Genomic DNA, 26,861 nt, shown 5'->3' on the forward strand with positions numbered 1-26,861 from the left:
ATATCTGAGATATAGGTGAGAGGATTATTCTGGGAGGGCTGGGTGAGATTCTGTGGCCTGCACTGTGCAGGGGTCAGACTAGATGATCATAATGGTCCCTTCTGACCTTAAAGTCTATGAGTCTATGAGTTTCAGAAAACTTTGGTTGTGATTTCCTCTCTCCCCATTGTGCAATGCTGCACTTCAAGCCCCTGGAAATGCCATGGAAAAAACCTGTTTTCAAGGTATGTCTTGCTCAGCCCTGAGTTGACGCAAATGCCTATATTCTTGCAATATTACTATTATACCCAGGCAGGGGCTACCTGTTGAGAAATATTTCCCTTACATAGGGGTATGCTCAGGAAAGACAAAAATTGCATCGCTGGCTACATCCCACCACTCTGCTGTGGAGAAAGGGCAGGGGAATGTGTGGCTGGTGCATGTTGACTTCTTGATGTCCCAGCTGACTTGACAGCTTGTACAGGACTGTTACCAGTTCATTGAAATTTAGAGGAATCCACAGGCTGCTGTTAGGAATCATTAAAAAAGGGATAGAGAATAAGACAGAAAATATCCTATTGCCTCTATATAAAACCATGGTACGCCCACCTCTTGAATACTGCGTACAGATGTGGTCACCTCATCTAAAAAAAAAAAGGTATTTTTGGCATTGGAAAAGGTTCAGAAAAGGGTAACAAAGATGATGAGGGGTTTGGAACGGGTCCCATATGAAGAGAGATTAAAAGGACTTGGACTTTTCAGATTAGAAGAGGAGACTAAGGGAGAATATGATAGAAGTCTATAAAATCATGACCAGTGTGGAAAAAGTGAATAAGGAAAAGTTATTTACTTATTATTCCCACAATAGAAGAGCAAGGGATCACCAAATGAAATTAATAGGCAGCAGATTTAAAAAAAACCAAAAAACAAAAGGAAGTTTTTCTTCACTCGGGGTACATCTAGACTCTGTTCTTTTTTCGAAAGGAGTTATGCAAATTTGGCGCTAATTTGCATATCTTCTTCCGATCGCTTTTCAACAACACTTTTTTCAAAAGCAAAAGTACTTTAGGTTCTTTCGGGGAAAAAGAAACCCTTTTTCTAAAGAATCCTGTACACCTCATTTTTTGAGGAAGAAGTGTTCTTTCGAAAAAAGGTATTCTTCCGAAGGAACAGCATCTAAAATACTTTCACTTTCGAAAAAGTGCTGTCAAAAAAGCGATTGGAAGAAGATATGCAAATTAGTGCCGAATATGCATATCTTCTCTCGAAAAAAGAGCCTAGTCTAGATGTACCCTCTGCACACAGTCAACCTGTGGAACTGCTTGCTAGAGGATGCGGTGAAGGCTAGGACTTTAACAGGGTTCATAAAAGAACTGGATGGATTCATGGAGGTTAGGTCCATCAATGGCTATTAGCCAGGATGAGTAGGAATGGTGTCCCTAGCCTCTGTTTCTCTGGAGGTGGGTGACAGGAAAAGGATCACATGAGGATTACCTATTGTGTTCCCTTTCTCTGAGGCATCTGGTATTGGCCATTGTTGGCAGACAGGATACTTGGCTGGATGGACCGTTGGTCTGACCCAATATGGCCTTTCTTATGTTATGTTGTACTGTCACTCTTGGAACTTTTATTCCCCCGCCTCACCCCCTTCTCCTCCACACACATAGGGTGTATTCCAAAAATAGGTCAAGAGACCCCCAAAGATCTGCCACAAGATTTTAAAATTATTTCAGTCTTCATTTGGGGTTGGATTAAGAACACACTTGTTTAAAATATGTCAACAGTATGCTCACATAGTCCCTTTGGAGACGCACAGGTGCATCCCTGACAATGCCCACTGCGATGCTTGTCTAAAATGAAAGCGGGTATCCCATAGACTTTATAAGATTCCTACAATTGAAACACAGTCATAGAAACTGAGCCATTTACTGGACGAGAAAGTGAGGGTAAGAAATGCTGCACACACTCAGGAAAACCCCCCCGCCCCCGGTTTGTCATTTGATCTTGTCAATTACAGGTAACAATGTAACCATAGTTGGAGTAGGAAAAGGGGAACTTGGCTCTGAGCTCCCTTGAATAAGGGCTAGAGTTAGAATCTCTCTTATGGTCCCTAATTCAGGAAAGCATTTAAGCAGGGGGCTTGTCCTAACAACTTGAAATTAAGTATGAGCCTGGCTGCTCGCCTGAAGAAGAGATGCTTTTGGGGCCAGAGGCCAGCACTGATTGCTGGAAGTATGGCGTTTGGGAGAAAAAATCTGAACAGGAACCAAAACCCTGGTGCTCTATCCTGCAACCTGCCTAATTCTAGTGAATCAAACGGCATGACAGGAACTGGCTTGTTCTGGTTCTGAACCCATCTAGAAATTGTCCATTTGTGGAGCCGTTGTTAGTAGCCCTTTTGATACGTACTTGTAAAGAAAACAGGGAGCTATTCAAAGTGTATGACAGGCTAACTCAAAACCCTGAGCAAATGGTAGCAGTGTCTAGTGATAAAATTCTCCAGTTGCTTCATGTTTCATGCTTCTTTTAGGGCTTCTGCGGGAAATTCAAATCCGCGCTTCATTTGCAATTTCGCTCAACTACATTTGCGTCCCTCTCTCGAAAGAGGGTGCAAGTGTAGACATACCACAAGACATACCACAAGGGTATGTTTACACTTCCACCCTCTTTCAAGAGAGGTATGCAAATGAAGACATTTGAAATTGCAAATGACGCTGGGATTTAAATATCCTGTGCTTCATTTGCATATTCACATGATGGTGCTATTTCAAAATAGTACTATTTTGAAATAACAGATGCTGTTAAGACACAGTTATTTTGAGAGAAAACCCTTCTCTCGAAATAACTGGTAAACCTCATTGTATGAAGAATAAGGGTTATTTTGAGAGAAGGGTTTTCTTTCGAAATAACTGCATCTTAATGGCAACATAATGCAAATATGCAAATGAAGCATGGGATATTTAAATCCCGGTGTCATCTGCAATTTCGAATGTCTTCATTTGCATCCCTCTCTCGAAAGAAGGTGAAGTGTAGACATACCCTTAGTCTCCTCTTTTCTAAGCTGAAAAGTCCCAGTCTTTTTAATCTCTCTTCATATGGCACCCATTCCAAATTCCTAATAATTTTTGTTGCCCAATGTTTGTAATGGTGCCAAAATGGAATCCAGTTCTCCAGAGTGTCCTAATCACAAAATCATCCTTCTGTTCAGGGCTGGCCCACAACATTTTGGCACCTGAGGCGGGGAGCTCAAATGATGCTCCCATGCCCTCTTTTCTCCTGCATGCCTGTTATGTCTCTTGTGCCCTCCTTCCTTCAGCACAGCACTCCACCTTCTCTGTGCATCTAGAGCAGAGAGAATACATCTGCACTAGCAGACACAATTTTCTACACTCTGGGTCCTAGTGGCGCCTGCCCACAGTCTGGCACCTGAGGCAGCCACCTCAGTTCGCCTCATGGTAAGGCCAGCCCTGCTTCTGTTCCATTTTGCTAAAGAATAAAGGAGAGCTTTAACCACCGGATCAGCTTCTTATGAAGGTACTTTGGACTCAAAAGGCCGCAGCTGTTTAACAGTGTAGAACAAATACTCCACCACAGTGTAGGCCTTTTCAGCATTGGGCTTTTAGTCTTAATCATAGCTGTACTGGTGTAAATGAAATTGGGGCTGTCCTTTGCCTTAGTCTAAATCATGTCTACTCCAGTTCATTTCCACTAAAATCCCAAAGTAGCCAGGCCCTCCACACAGAAAGCAAGTACTGAAAATGCAGTATGTATAGGCTGTCAATATGCACAGTGATTACCCACCTGGGAATTAAGCCAGGACCGTGGGGTTAAGAGAACTATTGTTGTAAAACTATTTGTGGTCAATTAGCATCTCTTTCAATACATAGTAAATCTAGCAGTGCGATGCCCCAAAGCACCCAAACTGAGTCACAGGAAGCTTGCCTCCCACTACTAACACTGAGTCACTGCCACTACTTCCTACAGCACTTGGATTTGTCCTTGAAAGTTGCCCAGGAAAGTATTTGGCCTGGCCAAGGCTTCAAAATATTGGTAAATTGTTAAGTGAAGGTAGTGTATGGCTCACGCTAGTGAAACAACTGTTGCCAGTTTTACCAATCTATGTTCTATGTATCTGTCATTCCTCTAGTGTGAGACAAATTTCTTACCTTCATCAACATTCCTCCATTCTGAAGATTGGCATCCGTTTGTCTGTCTCTCATACAAGAATGCAGCCCAGTAGATGCCAGTTGCTTCATACTTTCCATCTCTTGCCTTTGCCGCTGTTTCTTCTTTCTTTGCTTGTGCGTTTTTACACACTCGTTAGTGACCAAAAGCAAAGTCTAATGGCCATAGCAGACAGAATTGTAAAATGGCTTTCAGACCAAGAGCCACATTACAATGCAAGGAGTGAGGTTTTCCTCAGCCTCGAAGATGTTTAAAAGTTTGCTGCCAATTGATTTTTAAACTTGTGAAAACATAATGACCTTTCTCACTACGAGAATGGGAAGTTTGAGTTTTTCAGGGAAATGTCGTTTAAGTGAGCCATGTGAGTCTCATCTCAATAGCCATCTACTATCCTGCTCATTTCAATATTATAGAATATAAGAACAGCCATACTGGGTCAGACCAAGGGTCCATCTAGCCCAGTACCCTGTCTGCCCACAGTGGCCAATGCCAGATGCGCCGGAGGGGGTGTGTGAACAGATGAGGGAATCATCATGTGATCCCTCTCCTGTTACCCATTCCCAGCTTCTGATAACAGAGGCTAGGGACACCATTCCTACCCATCCTGGCTAACGGTCTTTGATGGATCTAACCTCCATGAATGTATCTATTTCTTTTTTAAACACTAGTAAAGTCTTGGTCTTCACAACATCCTCTGGCAAGGAGTTCCTGAGGTTGACTGTGTGCTGTGTGAAGAAAAACTTCCTTTTGTTTGTTTTAAACCTGCTACCTATTAATTTAATTTGGTGACTCCTTGTTCTTAGACTCATAAGAAGAACCTCAGAGTTATGAAAACCAAAGTTACAAACTGACCAGTCAATAACATACCTCATTTGGAATTGCAAGTACATCAGTACACAATCAGGCAGCAGTAACAAACAACCACCACCACTAACAAAAAACAGTATAATACTGTGTTAAATGGAACCTACTTTTTAAAAAAGGAGGAGGGGCATGCTTCTACATAGCAAAGTTTCAGAGCTGTATTAAATTAATGATCAGCTGTAAATTTTGGAAGAACAACTGTGTTCTTGAGGAGAGATGAATAAGGAGAGATGAGGAGAGATTGATAATGAGAAGAGATTAATAAGACTGGGACTTTTCAGCTTGGAAAAGAGATGATGAAGTGGAGATATACAAAGGTCTATAAAATCATGACTGGTATGAAGAAAGTGAGTAAACAAGAGTTATTTACTCCTTCCCATAATACAAGAAGTAGAGCTCACCAAGTGAAATTACTTCCTTTTTTGTGTTTTAAAACTGCTACCTATTACTTTACACAACACACAGTCAATCTGTGGAACTCCTTCCTAGAGGATGTTGTGAAGGCTAAGACTATAACAGGGTTCAAATAAATTAACAACCTAGCGGCTCTTAAAAATAAGATAGGGTATGTCTACACTACCACCCTAGTTCGAACTAGGGTGGTAATGCAGGCATACCGCACTTGCAAATGAAGCCTGGGATTTGAATTTCCCGGGCTTCATTTGCATAAGCCGGCCGGCGCCATTTTTAAATGCCGGCTCGTTCGAACCCCGTGCCGCGTCTAGCCGCACGTGGAACGAGGTGTACAGATAGTGCGGAATGGCTTGCTAGTCCGTACTATCTGTACACCTCGTTCCACGTGTGGCTAGACGCGGCACGGGGTTCGAACGAGCCGGCATTTAAAAATGGCGCCGGCCAGCTTATGCAAATGAAGCCCGGGAAATTCAAATCCCGGGCTTCATTTGCAAGTGCGGTATGCCTGCATTACCACCTTAGTTCGAACTAGGGTGGTAGTGTAGACATACCCTATCTTATTTTTAAGAGCCGCTAGGTTGTTAATTTATTTGAACACTTCATCTTTATTTTCTCATTAATCACATTCTATTTTTTTCAGTCTCTGAAATGTGAACCTAAAAATCGCCCTGCTTTAAGCCTTAATTTGGTTCCCTACTTAAACAATCTATTAAGTTATCAAAGATAAAGCTACAAGACCATAAATAATATCACTCACTATAGATAGGGCTCTTAATTCTTACTAACTGAAATTCCAGATACTACCAACCCCTCTTTAGTATAGGAAATGGCATGATACTTGAAATTAAGCTCCAGTAACCTGGACTGGCTGTTTTCTTTTCCTTTGAAGGAATAGTTTATGCCATATGTTAAGCCTCCGCCATTGTCATACTATGCACCATTTTTCTGTTACGTCTGATTGTATTAAACCAGCGTTAGCAATCAATAAATACATCAAAATCATCCCCACCAACATCTGCCTACGTGTCCTTTCCCTCCACTCCTTCAATTGAAAAGTAGATTTGTTACCTACTCAATTCATATATTCATATATATATATATATACACACACACTAGCTGGAGTTACCTGGTGTTGCTTGGGGGAGAGAAGGGGAAGGGAGCGACGCACCTTCCACCGGTGCCCGAGCCCACCCTCTGCTTCCTTCTCCCCACACTGCCAAGCGGCATGCAGCCCTGGGGAGAGGCGTCGGTCTCTCATCTCTTCCCTCCCACACTACCTTAAAACCTTCTCCTGGATAACAGGTTATCCCATGCAAAGTTTGGTTGCGGTAGCTCTTATAGTGTCCAAGTTATTAGCATACAAACATTCTCCTTTATATATTAGACGCACACAAACACACACACACACACACTAGTCACCAAATGTAGTCTTTGGACACATTGTAAGGAGTATGTGGTTATATTTGATAGAGAACCTAATTAGATTTTTGCGTCTACACATCAAAATCACTGCAGCTGCTTGTAGAGTTGTGTGTGTGTGTGTGTGTGTGTGTGTGTGTGTGTGTGTGTGTGTGTGTGTGTGTGTGTGTGCGCGCGCGCGCACGTGTGTGCACATGCTAACAGGCTTTGGCCCAGTGAAGAGAACCATGTACATCAGTGAGATGCTACCGACTGGGGCAGTTGCTGAGCCCTGAGGTACTCATCAGCGATGATGCCTTCATGTGCTGTCGTCTTGGTTGAAGTCCTATTATAAAAGTGATTTTCATTCTTAAGGGATTTGTCATGAGCTACCGAATATGGCAATACAAGGAAAAAGCTGCTTCGTGTCCTACATAGCTACAAATCTGTAGAAGGTGATTAACAAAACAATGCATGCTTTAAAATGTAATATAACTTAAGGGGGAAATGGTGATTGGAATAAGCAGATCCAAAAGGAAAATATTTGGTGTTTGATGATTCACCAGGCGGCCCTTTTCCTTCTGAGTCACTGTTGACATGGTGTCAGGATACGCTATTCTGCTGAAGGTGCTAAGTTTTGGATGAGTCAGAAAGCCATGTTCCTAACCACTTATAGGATTTTTGTACTCTCTGCAGCACTGTGTTCATTATCATGATGTTCTGGCAAAATTAAAATTTGGGTGATTCTGTCTAACTAAAACCCCAATCTAGTTTTAATTGGGTATTGTAGTTTTCTTCTCTTCCTGTCTTCAGTGGTTAAGTAGGCCTCCTTTGCACTGTTAAACAGCTGCCACATCCAACTACAGAGTGAGCTAAATTTTAACAGGGCTAGTCAAGTAACCTATTCGATGCGAGCCCAATCCTGTAGTTCTACTTAGTCAAAAGTCCTATTTAACTCAGTGGGAATTTTGATAAAACAGGGCTGCCTGACTGGGCCCATAAGGACTAATCCTGCTAAGGGCTGAGTATCTTCTAGGATCTTGTGTGCCCTCAATTCTAGGGCCAGCTAAGAATATTTCCCGCTCCTAGTCGGGTGAGAAGAAAACACCTGAACAAGCTCTAAATCTACCACTCTCAGGGTAGAATAAATAGTCCAATGAAAAAAAAATGCCCTTCCAATTCCCAGGCTGCAAGACAGGTTTAGCTAAATATCTTTCCCTTTACAAAGTCTATCAAAACCCTTCAAATCAAGCTACATCCCTTTCAATCGGAAAAACAGAATCCGCAAGTTCTTTTATCTGGGTAGACACCATCACTACCCTCCCACAAACAGCTATCAGCACTTGCTTCTTTTCTCCTTTTACATATAGCAGTTGGGCCAAAATGCATGCGACCCACATCCTTTAACCCTTTGCTGCTTGCTTCTCCCTCTGTCAAAGAAACAGTCAGTAGGGTCGGGACCCAGTCATAAATACCTTCCAGGAGGTGTTTAGCCGCTTGATAGAGTCAGGATTCTAACTAATAAAGTTGTTGGTGTCATGAGGAGAGGTACAAATGTACTTTGGGAGAGAATCCCATTGTAACTAGTTCATCTGGGAAAAGCACAGTTTTGGAGGTTTGTTTGACGTGATTTTTTCCCAGTGAGACTTGACCTGCTAAGTAGAATGATTTCACTGAAACAGAATCTGAGAGGGAAAGGGAGAGGGAGAGGGTTTGAGGTTGATTCCAAAGAAAACAAAACCAAATTTTGAAACCTTGAAATTTTCAGCAAAATGGAATTAATTGTCTTTCTTCCCATCAACTTTCCTATGTGCTTTTGAATATTTATCCTAACTGTTTTGGGGGCAGATTTTTCAAAGGTATTGTGCATTTAAAGCAGTGATCAACTGGGATTTTTTCCAAAGCACCTAAGTAGGTTAGGTATCTAACTCTAACTCCTGTTGATTCCCATGAGGTTTAGACACCAAGTATTTTTTAAAATCCACTAAGTGCCTATGTGAATATTTAGGCACCTAAATCCCATTGAAAATCTGACCTTTGGTTTCCACTGATGTCATTTGATTCAAGGAGCCAGGATGTTAGGGAGTTTGAACTCATTCTGTCATGTAAAAAAGAGAAGAAAACAAAACTGTTTTGTGCTGAAAAAATCATGTTCTTATTTCCTGAACAATCATGACACATTATCCTAGCATAAGAGGATCCCAATAACATAAAAGAATGGCCATACTAGACCAGACTAAGGCCAGGTCTACACTAGACCTGGAAGCTCGGCTTAAGGTACATAATTTCATCTACATAGAATCCATAGCTGGAGTCAGCTTACCTTAAATTGAGTTTGGTACCATCCCCACAACCGGAGACCGATGGAAGCAAACACTCCCATTGACTTCCCTTACTTCTCACAAGAGCAGGTGTACCGGAAGCCCATGGGGGCACTCTCTGAGTTTGATTTAGTGAGTCTGAACTAGACTCACTAAATCAACTCCAGAAGATCGATCTCAGCAGTGTTGATCTTCCGTGGAGTGAAGACAAGGCCTTAATAGTCCATCTTGCCCAATATCCAGTCTTCTGATAGTGGCCAGTGCCATATCCTGAAGGGGAGAGAACCGAACAAAGCCGTTATTGAGTAATCTTCCCCTATCACCTCCCAGCTTCTTGAAATCAGAAGTTTAGTAATTCCCAAACCATGGGGATGCATCTCTGACCAGCTTGGCTAATAGCTTAATCTAGAGGCCCCAACTCAGCAGACTATCAAAGCAATAATTTCAACGTCTGTGTATTAATAGGTGTGATTTGCAGGTTAGTAAGGAGAACTGTGGATAGGTGTGGTTTTCTGCGTTGACATCTTCCTTTCTCCTGCACAGATGTAATCAACAGGCAGGCGGGAAGCACAGCATGTAATTTGAATTTTTTACACCAAGTGCTGTCTTGGAGATCAAGCAGTTGTTTGACCAAGCTTACCCAGAGGTGCCTGACTGGCTGGCTTATGCATAGAAGCAGAAGGTCCTGGAATCTGAGGCATCCGATAAAACTGGTGGTTTGTGGCTGACTAACGCATGCTGTGGTTTGCAGAAGACATTCAAAGCTGCCACATTGTACCACATGATCTTAGAGCCCTGACTGAAGGCCAGAAGGAAACTAATTCTCCATATCTGAGCCGAAGCATCTAAAAATACATATAAATACCAAATGCATGCCACCTCCCTGCTTACCTAAAACACTGGACTTCAGAGAGAGTGGTTTCAGCAAACATGAATTATTTTCCTCTTTCACTGATAATTTGAGTGAAGGCTCAAGATTGAGGAGCTGAGGAAATGGTTAATATGGCTACTTCTTTAGTCATTTTAAAGCACATTTATATTCCTTTTTGCTCATTTCCCATTATTCTTGAAGGGACCCTTAGCATTGATGGGTCAGTACTTAGAAGTTTATAATTCAAACTGACATCAAATGAAAAAAATGTTCTGTGCTGAAACTTACAAAAAGAAAGTTGTTGTTTGTTTCTTTCTTCCTTCAGTCAAGGAGCTTTTTTTTCTTCTTTTTTTTACAAATTAAATAAAAATGTCTTCATTGGTTTTAAAGCAGTGGACTTTAACACAAGTAGAACTATAGTCTCAAGACAGCTGTCCAACGTTCCTGAGATGATCTTCATAAGCGATGGAGCTGAAAACAGCGAAATAAACCCAAAATTGCAAGCATATTTTTCCTTTTTTGTCAACATGTTGGAAATGCACTTTACGAGCTGCTCAGGGGGAAAACGTTACTTTTTCAAAATCAAATATATGAAATCTCTATTTCTCACCAACTGTCCTGTATCGTTTTGCGGGGTTTGTTTTTTCTCCTTTTTGGGCACTTTTTCAGATAATTTCAAAAGCTCTGACATGGCCCAAAGTAGAGCTCTGCAAGGCAACTCCCCTGGTTTTGTATTTTAAAAGAATTGAAAACTTCTTTAATGCTTCCTTAAAATAGACTAGTTGTCATAAAACTAGATGGTAACAGTAGAGAAGTCAGGCTGATGCATAATGGGCCTGACACAAATACCAGTGGAATTAATGGGAAAGGCTCCCATTGACTTCAAATGTTAAAAAATAAAGCCATTCAACATCCCAATATTTACATATATGAAATAGTTCTACTATGACAGCAGCTCCTCATGGGAAAATGTTCCAGCATGCAACATAGGGTATCAGCACACAACAGTATTGCATTATGAAGATGATTTTGCTGTACCTTGATGTGCTTTGCTGAACCATTTCCATTGGTCTTGCAGGCTTTCATGTGTAAGTGCCACATTATGAACAGCTGGAGAGAAAGAGAGAGAAAAGAAAGTTGGGTTAAAGGACGAGCCCAAAGCCTGTTAACTGTTAAAACTGCAAATGTAGGGTTTAGGTCCTGATTCAGTGAAGCTTTGTAAGCACATGCTTAAATGCTTTGCAGAATCTGGGCCTCTGAGCTCAATTTTGCTCCCATTGGAGTCAATAAGGCTACATCTGGACAGCAGCACTATTTTGGGATACTGGAAATATCCCTAAATAGTAATTCCATGTCTTTAAATGCGCCTTTTATTTTGAAATATATTTCGAAATAACAGGCACATTATTCCATCGTCCCTGTACTCCTTGTTCCATGAGAGTTAAGGGACTTGTCAGAATTGCGCTTTATTTTGAAATTTGGCATGATGTAGACAATGCCCAAATTTTGAAATAAGCTATTTTGAAATTGCCTCGAAATAATCTACGCAATTCAGGTAGCGCAAATTGTGCATCTTATTTCAAGGTAAAGCTGCAGGGTAGACACACCCTTAGAGTTTTCCCAGTGATTTCAATGTAAACAAGATTGACCCTGGAGGTGGTCCAACCAAACTTTATGGCAACTGTCTATCTTGAAAAACGATGGGGTAGGTGCCAAAGCAGTTCAGTTACTGTGTGCTGTGGCAAAAAACTCTCATTCTCAGTCAACAGTCCTTGGCACTGATGATGCAGGTGAAAAAGTGTGAGCAGAAGAGGAAGACTGTGTCTATTAGTGTTTGACATCTTCTGCACATTCCTCTCTATTTTCTTCTCTCTAATGCACCTCTCTTCAGCCTCTTTAACTTCCTGGGCACTGCGCAACCATCCAGCACAGATGCATCCTCCTAGCTGCCTTTATTGATACTGAAAGTTTTCAAGTACCTCTTGCAAACATCCTTAAAGCTGAGCTTAGGTCAGCCCTTGGAGCACCCTCAAGTTCTCCCTACAAGAGATCTCCTGAAAGGCATTCATCCTCCCTCCAGCACACATGGCCAAGTGAAGAGAGATGTCTGTGTTTGAGAGGAGTGATTGGGCTTGTTATTTTTGCATCCTCAAGTACTTCAGTATCAGATCTTTTGGTTCTTCACTTGATGTGTAGAATGTGGCAGTGACTGCAGGTATGCAAGGTATTTAGCCTTCTCTCCTGCTATTGTGGATGGTCCAGTTCTTGCCACCACATGGAAGCATGCTCAAAATGCGTATCTGGTAGGTGTGTACTTTGGTATTCAGTGCCAGTTTCCTCTTACCCCACACATCCTTGGTCAGTTGGCCAAATGTAGTGGCTGCTTTTCTGATGCAAGAATTGGGCTCATCCTCTAGAGCTAAGTTTCTGATGCAGTGGATCCTCGCTTGCACAACATGGACACAACTTCTAGCGTGGGGCTGGCTATTACAACTTCTGGTGCAATCAGCACATCTTGTGCCATCTTCTTGGTCTTCTTTAGACTGATGCTTAGTACAAATTCACCAGAAGCTAGTGCAAAGCCATTGAAAAGATGCTGGAGTGCCTCTTGATTGTGTGCAATTCACGCTTTGTCAGTGCTAAAGAGAAGCTCTCTTGCCATTGGACTATTCATTAAGGAGACCATTCATTATAAAGGAAACCCTTTGGATTTTAATGACTTCTGTGCTTAAATCCTGATTTTCTTTCAATCCATTTGTTACTTGTCAAAGAGAATGAATGAATCCCAAATGCCGAGGTGCTCATAATCTGTTCTCTTTGCCTATTTGCAGTTTCTCACATTGTGTGGATGGTGACTGAGGTTTCTTTGGCCATGTCTCTATCTACAGTACTGCCACAATTTAGAGTATTTGGTGAAGATGCTCTATTCCAACAGCAGAGAATTCTTATATCAGTGTGCCTTATGTTGCTTGGGAGGTGGAGTATTCACACCCCTGAGCAACATATATTTTTCCAACATAGGGTATAGAATAGACCAAGTCTTAGCATTATGGTTCAGTGGATGAAATGCTGACCTATGACTCTGGTTTCTTGGCTTCTGGTTTTAGCTATTGTGCTAATTTGTGATCTGGAGAATTTCTCTTTGCCTCTGTTTCCCCTCCCACTCTTTGTCTGTTTTGTTCATTTAAGTCTGGTCCACACTGCAGTGGAAGATCAAATTAACATATGTAACTGGAATTGACATATCTTAAATCATGCTTCCGTGCCATCCACGCAGTGGGAAGTTGACAGGAGCAAACACTCCTGTTGGATTCCCTTACTCCTCATGAGGAGTGGGAGTACCGGCCCTGATGGGGCCCTCTGAGTTTGATTTAGCAAGTCTTAACTAGACACGCTAAATTGAACCCCAGATGATCAACCATGACAGTGTTGATCTTTCATGTAGTATAGATGTGGCCTTAGAGTGTAAACTCTTTGGAGACAGAGACTGTTTCTTATGGGCCCAGCACTGATCTTGGGTGAGGCCTCTCGGTATTATTGGAATTAAATAAGGGTAATCATTGCTTTCTGCTTACAGGGCCCAAACAAGCAAACACTGAATAAAACCCACCTGGTTATAAACTTTGAAACAAATAATTCATCCCGGAATTTTTGTACCTTTGGGGTTTTCTGATTGTTTTCACAAATACCTCTTCCTATCCAAATACCTGTGACTAATGTGAGCTGCAAATCAATCTTGGTGTTTTCATTTTTTTTTTAAATTGCAGATCAGGTTTATTTATTTTTCTCATTATGGGTTCTATTTAGGATCATTCGGACCATGTATAATCTCCTGTGAATCCTTAAAACTCAGGCAAGGTTCACCCTTAATCTTGGCTGATGCAGAAATAAAAGACACAGCCAAGAAAAAAAAATCAAAATAAGTGTTTCTGAGCATAGATGAATTGTGACTTAGGGCTGTAGAATTGTTACTAAAATGAGAGATTAGCTGTTAGGAATCCCTGGCTCACTTTGTTTAATGTTTCCTTTATATTACTGCATATATCTGGAATTAGATTCTGGCCCTTGAAGCAGGCTTTTGAAATAAGTTTGTGGAATATCAAATCCCATTCATCACGATGCCTAAACTTGTGCTTTGAACACTTATCCCCAAAGCCTGAATCATTGTCTGTACCAGTTTATGTATCAAATTAAAATGTCATTGCCACTGATAGCATGGGCTGTGGTTCAGGATCAGCTGGATTTTGTATCCGAAATCTTGACTTTCAGGATTTAATTCTCTTTTTAAACCCCAAATAGTTTCAATATGGCTTTTAGCTGCAGAGTGGCAAAAACGAAATAGAACAAAAAAAAAAAACAAAAAAAACACAAAAAAACCCAATGAAAACCATCATTTAGAGCACATAGCAGGTCACTATTTTGCCAACAATTTGACAACAACAAAAAGATTTTAAATAATTGCAAGCAGTGGTTGAAGTGGAGAAAATGGCTTTTCTGTTCTTTGAAAGCTAAAGAACTTTTAGTGACATTTTGTATCCTCCTTGTAGTAAAGGGTGTTGATTTTTTTTCTTGTCCTTGGTGTTAGACATTTTCATTGCAGTAATGATGGTTCCATACACTAGTGTGGTTTTAAGGAGATAAATTACAACGGCTGGCTAGTAGATGGTGTCATATTTACTATTAAAAACCCACAAGGAAAGGGAACATAAAATTGTACTGCAGTCCTTCTATGCACTTTTCTCCATTGTAAGATAGGTGCATTGCAGTATGGTCTCACTTTTAGAGATTGGGACAAAAAAGAAGTGAAACTTCCCATATTGGGAATCAGTGATAGGACTAGAATTCAGGACTTTTGATCTCACACATCTGGAGTATGCTGCCTTCCACCCCTTTCTTTACATGTGAGACTTCTCTTCTGTTAGAGTAAAATGCCAAGGACAAGGATTCCTACCTCTGTAGATCCCTAGGAATACATAAAAAGGTCTCAAGGCTATCAAACTCTGCCCTCTCACATCTCTATAGACACCTTTCGAATGAGAGTCTAAGTCCAAGAATACTCCCAAAGCTAAAACCCAGACTTCCCCACTCTTCCCAGATATCTCTACCAGGTTTTCTGCAGGAAAGGAAGTTCTACCCCAGGGCTTTTTGCAATAAAATCAATGAAAGGAAAATGTAGCAATAATACAAAATGACATCAGATTTTCTGTTTGCTAAACGTGAAAGCTATGTTCTTAATATACACCCTATTTCATAGCTCTAGAAAGCCCAATTTCCTTGTAAATGAAATATTTATTCACATACATCTGCAGTGGCCTAAAAATATCATGAATAGTGTTGGTTGGCTAAAGACTTCATTTTAGCCTCCGTGAAACCAAAAGCCTTTTATTGTCATTGAAAATGTTCTTCAAAATGTTAATGAAATTGGAAAACGTTTTGCGTTTGAGCGCCAATACTCCTAACTGTAATCTGTATTATTTTTTATTTTAGAGGGTTTCACTTTTTCCATGAAAATTTGCTACTTTGTGATGAAAATGACTTTTTGGTACAAATGTCTGTTTAATCCAAAAATCATCAAAAACATTTGGAAACAAAGCTTTATGGGAAAAAAATATTGTACCAGTTCTACTAACAGGTTTCCTTCATAATATCTTACCTCCTGCATGCAAAACAAAATGAAAATCGCCTTAGAGAAAGCCAGTAGTTGATGAAACTTTGCTTCGGTGGACAATTACAATGTCTTGCCATGTTCATTTCCTACTCTTGACCAGGATTTTCAAATACATTGGACCAAAGTCTGCTCTGAGATCCAAAAACACAACTTCTAATGAGCTGTTGCCTTCTATATAGCTGATAATGCAATTAATCTTGTTTTGAACAACTTCCCTCCCCCAGCCCAGTAATTACCTCAGAATCCCTTTATTTTCCTATGGGCTAGCCAATCAAGCTCAGATGAGTGATAGAAATGTAGCCGTGTTAGTCTGGTGTAGCTGAAACAAAAAACAGGACTATGTAGCACTTTAAAGACTAACATCTTTAATAAACCATCTTGTTAGTCTTTAAAGTGCTACATAGACCTGTTTTTCAGCTCAGATGAGGTTACCTATCACACCCGAAATCCTTTGGTGTGTCTGACATAGAAATGGGGAACAGAGACTTTCAAAGATCTCTAGAGATTTTTTTAAAAGGAGACCAGACCAATGGAAACATTCTTGCTGGTTAATTTTGGTCACAGCAATTGTGGGATCTTTATTTTTGAGTATGGGCATCTTCAATACCACACAGGACATCCAGATGTGCAGAATGTTCTTAACCTGTGGGGGGAGGAAAGGGCAGAATTGTGATATTCCAGTGTTGGATTAAAGTACAATTTTTGTCTGGAGAATATTCACTTTTGGTTTGTGAGGAAGTCCTGGTATGTGCCTTACACTTGGCACTGCAAGTGGCCCCATCTCACGTTAAACGAAGGACCGGTTCTTGAAAAAAGCTGTTTGTTCCTTTTATGTGTTGTCAGTGGCCGCCTGCCACTGGATACAGTTTAGAGCTTTGCCGTTTCAGAAGAAGCCTCATGTAAATGGTTAAGAAGAGGTAGCAGCTACTATAACTGAAGCCATCTGCTAATGGTTACAATCAACATAAAAATGTCACTGAGAAACCCACATCTAGCCTGAAATAGGCAATGCTTGCCCTGAAATTCAGAGAACTAACAAGCCAGGAATACACTCTTATTATGCAATTGGTTTTATTAGAGCCTCAGGAACTTTTGAAATTAGATTATGCTGCTGTGGCCAAAGAGAGAGATGCTGAAAGGGGATTGGTGACTATTCAAATCATAATTCCATTCACTCTATTCATGGCCTATTTCTATCACTCATCATTCAGAGGTATTGCATATGAGAAGATCCATGGATAGCAACAGGACTGTGCACACAAGCACAAGTGAGTATTTGTAGGGAAATCTCTTCAAATTTGTAGGAAAGTTTAGCAGAACTTTTTCTGGTACATTTTTATTTACTCATCAGCCTGACTGACCTTCCATCTCACCCGCTCCTCATCTTCTGGGTCTAGATCAGGGCTACTCAGAATGTGGCCTGTTTATCTACAGCCTGCGGTGCGATTTGGGTTTATGCAGGGCTCAACATGCAGCCTGCGGGTGGAATCCTTTGAACATGGCCTCCACTGGGAACACGCTCCACAACGGCGAGGCATCTCCCAGGCAGAGTGAGCACTGAAAGAAGCAAACAGATGGGTACAGGGTGTCGGCATTTCTAGCCTCCAGGGAGGAGGTGCCAGAAACGCCGGGGTATTGTGGGAAGTGCTTTGTATTCATGCCCATCAATGTGAAGGAACCTATTTGCATATATATTTGCATGTCTATGCAACCACACTTAAAATGAGGCTCTCGACATGTACTTTGAGTATCATTGTGGCCCCCAGGGCCTCCAAAGTTGAGTAGCCGTGGGCTAGATCTTATTTTTTCAACCAGTAGGTTGTGCGCTTTCTGATGTATTTGCAATGCATTAAACAACTGTGTTAGCACAATTGTTATTGAGGTCCCAGTGACATGGGCCAGGGACTGTCAATAAGTAGCTTGTGTGCCAAACGCAGGTTGCCATAGTTAGCATCTGTAGGTACGCACCACTTGGCTGGGAAGGGTGAACTGCAGCCAATGGGAGCTACAAGCAGACATACCTGCAGATGCTCAGGTAAAGTAAGCACCTGGTGGCCCGCCAGGGGCTAACCCTGGCGAACCACATCCGGCTTGTGGACTGCTTATGGCCACCTCTGTGCTAGGCCTTTTACGAACACATAGTAAGAGGCAATGCATCTCCCAAAGACCTTCCAGACAAAAAGTTGGTCTATTCTACAAAGTTAAGTTGGTTTAATCACATCTCTCATGGCTCTGAAAAATATCATGGCTAAACTGACAGAAGAATTCTTTCCATCCATCTAGCTGTGTCTAAGTAGGGGCAGTTAAGCTATCCTGGCCGCTACTTAGACACAGCTAGATAGATGGAAGAATTCTTCTGTCAGTTTAGTTACCAATTTTGGGGAACATGGCTGCACTGTTGGAAAAAACCCTTCCTTTACTGTAGAAAGTGTCTAGGAGTCAGCGGGTTATCTGCAGCACAATGGTTTTTACATTATATTTTAAGATACAGAATTAGACAATAATAAAAGTATTATCTAGCTCTCGTAACACTCTTCCTCAGTAAATCACAAAGCTGATACAAAAGAGGTCCAGTAGCATTGTTCTCATTTTACAAAGGGAGAAACTGAGGCACAAAGAGCAAATGTGACTTGTGTAAGTTCACACAAAATGTCGGTCATCACTGCAACACAAACCAGGTCATAAATCCAGTGTAGGGCTTTATCTGCTATGTCACATACCTCAGTTAAATCATAAAAGCTAAGATTAATTGCCATCACTCTGCTATTAAGGAAATTATATTTTATCTTATCAAATACTTTACAACCAGATTGTTTAGCTTTATTATGTTTATTGCTTTTGAATACTATGCCAGTTTGTGTCTTTGTCTGCAGGTATGTGTGTCTGTGTATTGTAGTTAAGTTTCATTAGGATTTTAATTACATTAAATCTTACACAGTTCATATGAAATTTGAATTTTGTGTGGGTTCTCTTCCTGAGTTTGGTTTCTTTCAGCTTGGTGTATTTTCAGATGAGCACTGCAGAAATGATCCTCAGAAAATAAATAAAGGCATCGGATTTTTATTATTAATAACTGCAATAAATTCAACAGCCTTAGGTCACAGTTCTGTCATTATTAAAGCTACATTTTTGCTTCCAGCCTATACCCCTACTAAAAATAGGTGAGAACCCATTATGGTGCTGATAAGTTCCACTACAGAGTAAATATAGGCATTGCAGTTTTAAGTTCAATGTAGATGTTGTAGTGTTTGGCTGACAGGGCAAGTACCTGACAGTCGTGAGATGTGTATCCGAGGGTTAGTTGTTTTGCATCTCTATGACTGCGTGCTGCTCTTGTTTCCCATTTTCAACCATGACTGGCTAGACATTGTTGCTGTTGCTCTTGTTGTTTAAAGAGAGCTGAAATCCTCATACATATCTTTATTCCATCCGCTGGGCTTGAATAAGACCAACAGATATTGCAAGAGTTGTGATTAAAATTGCAAGAGCTGACCATGCGGCATCTTGGACGTCTGATTCAGAGCAGGGATTGGGAAATCCACACATTCCTTTTATTCACAATTCACTTGAGGGAACCACAGAAATAGAGGTGGGCAAGACCTTAGGGTAGGGATGGGCAATAACACAGTGGTGGTTTGCCACGCTTAGCCCATGGCGGGCCACCACAATATTTACCTGCATGGCCAGATTCTGACGACTACAGCTCCCGTTGGCCATGGATTGCCATTCCTAGTCAACGGGAGTGACAGGAAGCAGAGTGGATTGGGAAACAGCTTCCTGCAATTCCCATTCACCAGAAATATTGATCCACGCCTAAAGGTAGCTATAGCCAAAAATTGCAGCCGTGCAGGTATATATAGCAGTGTGGGCACACCAGGATCTAACCTTGTTGAGCCAAATCTCACCCGCAGGCCAAATCTGCCCTCCTCCACATTAGAGGACATATAAGGCCAGAGCCAATGCCTTTTTAAATTAAAGGAAAATCTTATGTTGATTTCAGTGAACTTTTGTTGAGGTTCTCCTTGTTCTTTCTGTGTTCTAGGGCTGGAAAAAAAGATACATTGGAGCTAAATTTTCCATGAGAAAAGTCTGCAATAAATGTTTTGCTTCAAGTTGGGTTAACATCTGCCTACATCCACCCTGCAGTGCCTCAGTATATAGTGAGAAATGTAGTTCTGGGTACCTCATTCCCATATTGTCCCCTGTGGGCCAACTAAGTATAGAGGTAAGTACCCAACAAACACTCCAGATTGAAAATTTGAACTGATGCTTTTACTTATTTATCTCAACAGGGCTATGCTTCCATAGATATATTTTTGGTAAACAGACTAGACAAATAGTTTACATTATCGAAGCGAGACCAAATCTGACAAATACTCTGTACCTGGAGACATAACATATGATATATAAAAGAAACTGGCCTCTTTCTAATGAGTTATTGAAGTTGGTTAAAAAATGGTGATATTTATTAATTTTGGCGGGGGAGGGGAGAAAGGGATGTTTTTTATGAAAAGAATTCCGCCCAGCCTTTGAGCTGGTATGTAAAAGCAACATATTGTAATACTTGCCTACCGCAATACAAAGTGCTATGTTTAAGGATAAATGGTACTTAACAAAATATCATCTAGGGATTGTAGAGGACTGAGCGAGATCAAAGGAATTAATTAAGTTAAACAGTGTTCTGGCAGAGCTCTTTAAAAACATACTGCGAGCCAATCAAATCAACTCATTGCTACAGGCAATTGCCCAGCTATCTGAGCAGAATTTCTACCGTGTAAATATACAAATACATGGCATGTTTGGGTATATCTGTAACTTGTGGTGTGAGAAACTCCATCAGCAAAAATTGAAGACAACCCAAGTACCAAGCCTAAAAGATTTTCAGACTTTATGATTCCCTTCTGACTGTCCCGTGGTGGGACGGTTCAGTAACCTAAAACAAGCATTTTAGGCCTGAGTGATGCAGGTACTCTAGCCTGTACTGGCTGGCACTTTCCCATCTCACTCAAGTTCTTTTCTAGGCCAGAGATACATAGAGTACATTCTATTCTGTAGTGTGAATTGCAATTGACTTCTGCAGCTGAAGTCAGTTGCAAAACTCCCTATGACTTTAGTGGGGCCAGTGATTTCACCCATAAATTCAACTTCACGGGAAAGCTTTGAAGCTGACAAGAAGGGCTTGGTGCCATCTTCATGACTGCCAGGAGTACGGGCGCCAACTGGAACCACTCTCAGCATTTGATTTAGTGGGTCTTAACTAAATCGAATGCCAGAGGTTTAATCTCTGGCAGAGCAAGTGAAGACATGGACTCAGGCTGTGCAAAGTTTTTGGACCTGAGTGAAATGGACCTGAGTGAAATCCCATAATGTAATGTAATGTTGTGAGGATATTTTATGAGATATACTCTATTGTCACCTTCAGGATAGTTCATCCTCATGGGCCCAGGAAAAATATGATCTGAGGGAGGACACGTTTTGCTGCTGGGTAGGACATACCGTAAATTAGTGCATATAACCCTCTCACGAGTATTACCCGCACCTGTGTATAACCCACGGTTTTCCCTGATTGAGTATAAAAAAAGTCTTGTATACCTTGCATACGTGTATAGCCCGTGGGAGTTACCGGTCATGAGCGTACCAGTTTTACTGTAGTGTTGGCATGCATGGCATATGGTAATAAATTAAAACTTATGGTGATTTTTAAGAGGGTAATGATGCCTAGAGAGAAACTGCCGACTGGCGTTTGTGTTGTTTGTAATAGAAAGGGCTGGATGAATACTGATGTAATGAAGACACAGACAGACAGCTGCTTTCGAGCACGAAAAGGTGGGTTTTTTAATCCTAAATCTCTGCTAGTTTTAGATTCCTTGGCCGCCCACAAAGAAACTTCAGTCCAGAAACTTTTAAATTCTGTGGGTGCACATATTGCCATAATTCCAGATGGGCTGACCGGCAAGTTGCAGCCACTTGACGTGGCTGTGAACCACCCAGGGCACAGGCACGCGGCACCACCCCCGGGCGCACGGCGCATGTGTGGCACAGATATAGCCGCTGGCGCACAGCCCGGGGCCCACCCCTAGGGCACACGGTGCATGCGTGGCCCAGTCCGACCCAGTTGTCCCTGCTGGCGCACACGCCGAGCCATGCAGGGCACCGTGGCCATGGGGGAAAGGGCATTGCTGGCCGGCGCCATGGGGATGCGGATGGGCCGGCGCTGCGGGAGCCGGACGTGCAGCACCTGCTGGCAGCTGTAAGGGACACCGCACGCCCCTTACAGCTGCCATCAGGTGCCCCCCATCAGTTGGCACCCTGGGCAGCTGCCCGGCTTGCCCATGCATCCATCCGGCCCGAAACCATCCATTCAAGTGCTTCATCAGAGAGGAATGGGACAATTGGATGAGAAATGGGGAACACACATTTACTCTGGCAAGTCGACAGCGCCGTGCAACTTACTTGGAAGTATGCAAATGGGTTTTAGCTGCTTGGGACATAGTAAAACCGGCCGCTATTCGCAATGGGTTCCGCAAATGTGAAATTTTTCCTGACATTGACTCCTTAAGCTCTGATTCCGAGTACGACAGCAATTCTAATTCTGCACCACAGACCTCAACTGTCACTGAAGCCGACCTAGCCTTGGCTATGGATTTTATGGATGTTTTTAAAGACTGCGGCTACGACAAGAGTTTTCATAGTTCTGAGAACTCAGATGCTGAGGAGGATGCTGCTGGCACTAATTCTCGCGTTCAGAGTAAATGAGAATGCAAAGACGGCCTTTTTTAAATTGTTTTTATTCTTTTACTAGTTGCACAGTGAACTAATGAATTTTAATGTATTTTAATGAATTTTAGTATAACTGCCTCTATTATTAAATTAAAATATGCTGCTTTTGTCAAGTAAGAGTCAGTCTTGTCTTCCTTTCAGTAAAAGAAACCTGTATTACTCGCGGATGAGTATAGCCCACGGGGGAAGGGGGCATGTAAAACTTTGCATAACCTGCTGGTTATATTTGCTAAAGTACGGTATCTAGATTGTAGTTGGGATTCAGAGAAGACCTGCAAGTGGAGTCTACTGATAGGATTTGCTGAATCATCATGCTTATGATGGTTTTTGTTTTTTAAACATGCCTAGAATTCCCCAACTCCTTACGCTAGGCACTGGACAAACACAGTAAAATGGTAGTCCCTCTCTCTTGCATATGGTCCCTATCTCAAGACTACTGGACATACCTCTTCTCTGAACACTATTGAGCCACTTCTTGGCTTGCTCTGGCTGCGTCCAGTATCAGGAAGTTGTTCCCACCTTCAGCAGCCTTCTTCTCTTGTGAATTAAGTAGGGGACAGAGCTGGCATAGATGCTGGGTTAAATTTAGCCCATTCATTTGGCTTTAGATTTTTGGTTTCTTTCGGGTGGGGGGTAATTCAGAGAAGAGAACTCATTATTGAAGATCTGAGCAGATTTGGCCCACTTTCACAGCATCCTAAACTAACTCAGAGTACACATTAATCCCATCTGAAGCTATGACAGCATTTCATTACGGTTAGTCTGTATTGTTATATCCCTTTTATTTTCCTAAACCCTAAAATTAAGATGGGCTATGCTAAATCACTGAGGCTTCATTGAAAATCCCTAATTAGTTAGAACTGGTATGCCAACAGAGCTCTACTATTGAGATTAAGTCTGCATTCAGGTGATCCTGGAAAGCTGAGACATGTGTAGGTGATTTTAACAAGCAGAGCTGTCTTTGGTTTTTGTTTCCAGGTTGGGCTCCGCCTACGTATTGGCAGAATAAGAATTTTGGGTGCAGTTTACAAAAATGCTCAGCATTGTCCTTTCTCAGCTCCTGTGGACATAAGAAGAATTTAGAAGCATGGTCCCTTTAAGAGAAGGGCTGTTTACAGAACAGAAAGGACCAGCTGGGTCTGGACAGAATTCAAAATCTTAGAACTTCCATCAGCAAAGATTATTGTTGCTCTTCAGGGCACTGTGGCTTGTAGAGACCCAACCTGCCGGTCATTCCTTGATGGTGTTCTCTCCACTTTTGTGGAAACCATGAATGAACCTCACTCAGTTTCTGAACCTCCGTGGGGGTGTCCACCTCCATTCACTTTGAAACAATAGCTCTTGTGGTGAGCTAAATTCCAACCCCCTTTACAGGAGTTGGGAAGTATGGTAGTCAGAGTTCTCCATCCAGGAATTCTCCTTAGACAGAGGGATTCTCCAGGTGGTATGAAGACAGCTAACAGCCCTATAGAGCCCCTACTGATGGGCCATGCCAGAAATGATGTTTTTGGAAAAGTCGGTGTGTGTGTGTGTGTGTGTGTGTGTGTGTGTGTGTGTGTGTGTGTGTGTGTGTGTGTGTGTGTGTGTGTGTGTGTGTGTGAGAGAGAGAGAGAGTGAGAGAGAGAATTTGCTGTTCTGCAGAGCCTTAGGTCTGCCAAGGAGTCCTTTGAGGACAATTATCGCTAAGATTGTCTGCTCCGATTTATCCAGGGTAGACCACCTGGCTGTGACAGCCTGTGAACCTTGGAGGTACAAATGTGGCAGAAAGCATGTCCACTTCTTCAGTCCCACAAGGCTGTCATTCCTGCTGAGAGCTAGGTTTCAGAATTGGAGCCGGAAATTTCAAACATGGTTGGTCCATTGGAAAATGCTTGATTCATCCTCTGACCCCAAATAAGACCACTTGTAAGTGTGGGACCTTATGCGTGCTGCTGTTAGCTGAAAGCAGGTCTCTTTCACAACCTGCATTCTAAAAACACACCAAAAGCCTCTGTCTTTTTAAAATAAACCTCACCAAGAGTCTCCTTTTGTGTTGCAAATAAACACCATCCATGTGTTCCTAAAGGAGAGTGAGTGTGTATGTGAAAAACAGCATCTGTGTGTGAGAATGGAATGGCTCGCAAAATTTTTAATTGTGGAGCCATGACCACAACTCCATAATAGGGATGGCTCTCCAGCTGGCTTTCTCTTTTCAGTCTAAAATACCTAAAAATAAATGGAGAGACACCTTGCACATAAGAGATGCGGGGCTGATTCCGGCCTCATTTCCTTGATAATCAGTGGGCAGATTTCTGAAAAGTCCGTGCCCATTTTCAAAATCCATGCACAACCTTCCCCCCCGCCCTCTTCTTTTCCCCCCGAAGAGCCAGATAAAATGGGTTTGGAACTCTTTCAAAGGAGGATGGCAGGGGCTTAATCTCCCAGATCTTTGCGAACAGCTCAGCTTTTATCCACACACGTGAATTTATCACCTCAGTTATTTTCAACTTTCCCCCTTCTTAACCTCGAGTACAATTTGGTTTTAACAAGATCATAAGTTCAAGATGGCAGTAGATCTAGTCTCACTAGACTGGCTGACCAGTCCCATTCTTTTCTTACAGGACTTCTGCCAGTCACAGTTCCCAAAATAAGATGTGTGTGACAGTTACAACACAAGGTAAACACACTTCCTCTTTCCCTGACACCTTGTTTTTGCCAATATTCAATTAGGTCACATTTAAAAGTTCATGATCTTTTGAAGTAATAAATGTTTTCATTATAACGAGGTTGGTTGTGAGAGAAATATGTGGTAAAATGAAGAAACATAGGCTAGTAATACAGTTCGTCTCTCCAAATATGTTGGACTTTGCTGAAAAATAATGAATTTCTTTGTGGGGAAAAAATGCTCTCCCTCCATCCTTAAATAGAAAGTAACAGATGCCAGTAATCCTACGAGTCGATACATCGTGTGATTTTAAATTTCCTCTTTTCCATGTGTAAAACTTTTTTTTAACAGGAATTGGTTTATGTGGTATTTATGAGGAATTCATGCGCCTTCAGATACAAAGTGAAAACTTCTTACTGGGCACTAGGAACAAAGAAACACACTGTGAGTCCTTGATTCTTGTGGCATCTCTAACAAAGCACTTCAGTATATTTAAATCCTGTTAATAATAACAATAACAATGCATATTAATGAATTAATACCTATCCCTTATATAGCACTTTTCACCAGTAGTTCTCAAAGTGCTTCACAAAGGAGGGTCAGTATCTTTAGACCCATTTTATAGATGTGGAAACTGAGAATTAAATGGCACTTAAATACAAAGTACATCCAATGCTCAAGTGCTTTGTTGAACAGAGATGGATTGAAACACATGGGTAAACACATTCTTGAATTAAGGTCTTAGTAACTATATATGCAGCTATTACCACCACCATGAACGATACTGTATTAAACATCTTTGGAAGGACCTCACCATTGGAGGATCCTTGGTGTGAACACAGCTTTCATATGTTGAATACAATTTTTCCTACTTTAACTTGTGAAGATCACACTTACATGGATTAAGATTCTTGCACATTTTTATTGCTGAGCTTAGTCTATTTTCCCCCTCCTTTGGCTTTCACTGCCTATCCCTTCCAGTGCTTGGATTTATTTCTTCAAGCAAAATGTAATTGACTAGCAAAGGCATTTTACACCACACCGCCCCCCCCCATGCACACGCCCCAGGCTCCGCCCCCATTTCACCCATTCCCCCGAGCCCTCAACCCACCCTGCCTCTTACTGTCCCCTCCCCACCCTGTTCTGTCCCCTCCTCCCTTTCTCTGCTCACACACCTTCTCTTGTCCCCCAGCACAGTGTTCAGCATGGAAGCGCTGGAGAGGGGAGTGAGAGAAGCTGACTAGTGGGGGAAAGGAGGACTAGGTGGCAGAGGGAAGAGCTAATACATGGGCTTTCTGGTGGGTGCTGGGAACCCACTGGGGTTTTTTCCATGGATGCTCCACCACCACCACCACTCCCAAAGCATGTGGAAATGTGTAGATATCCCAGCATTGCCCCATAGTTTTGCTGACTCAAGCAATTTAGTGTCCTCTGCCAACTTCACTGATTTATTCACTTCCTCCTCCACACCGGGAATATGGCTATTAAATAACACTTGTCCCCATATCAAGCGCCTCACTGGTATTTACTTCTCTCCCCTCTCTGGAGCAGTTCTGAATGAGGAATGCAACTTTTTGCTTCCCATCCCTTAATTAATTTTCCATCCTCTATGCACTCTGGGCAAGCGCCTCTTTATTTTCCATAGTAGCCTCATGTAGGATTGGAGCCAGGACAAAGAACTAGAATCTCTGCTTAAAACATCCTTTTTGTCAGTGTATGGCCTTGAAACAAGGTGCA

This window comes from Pelodiscus sinensis, chromosome 6 (assembly GCF_049634645.1).
Source record: "Pelodiscus sinensis isolate JC-2024 chromosome 6, ASM4963464v1, whole genome shotgun sequence".
NCBI lineage: Eukaryota > Metazoa > Chordata > Testudines > Trionychidae > Pelodiscus > Pelodiscus sinensis.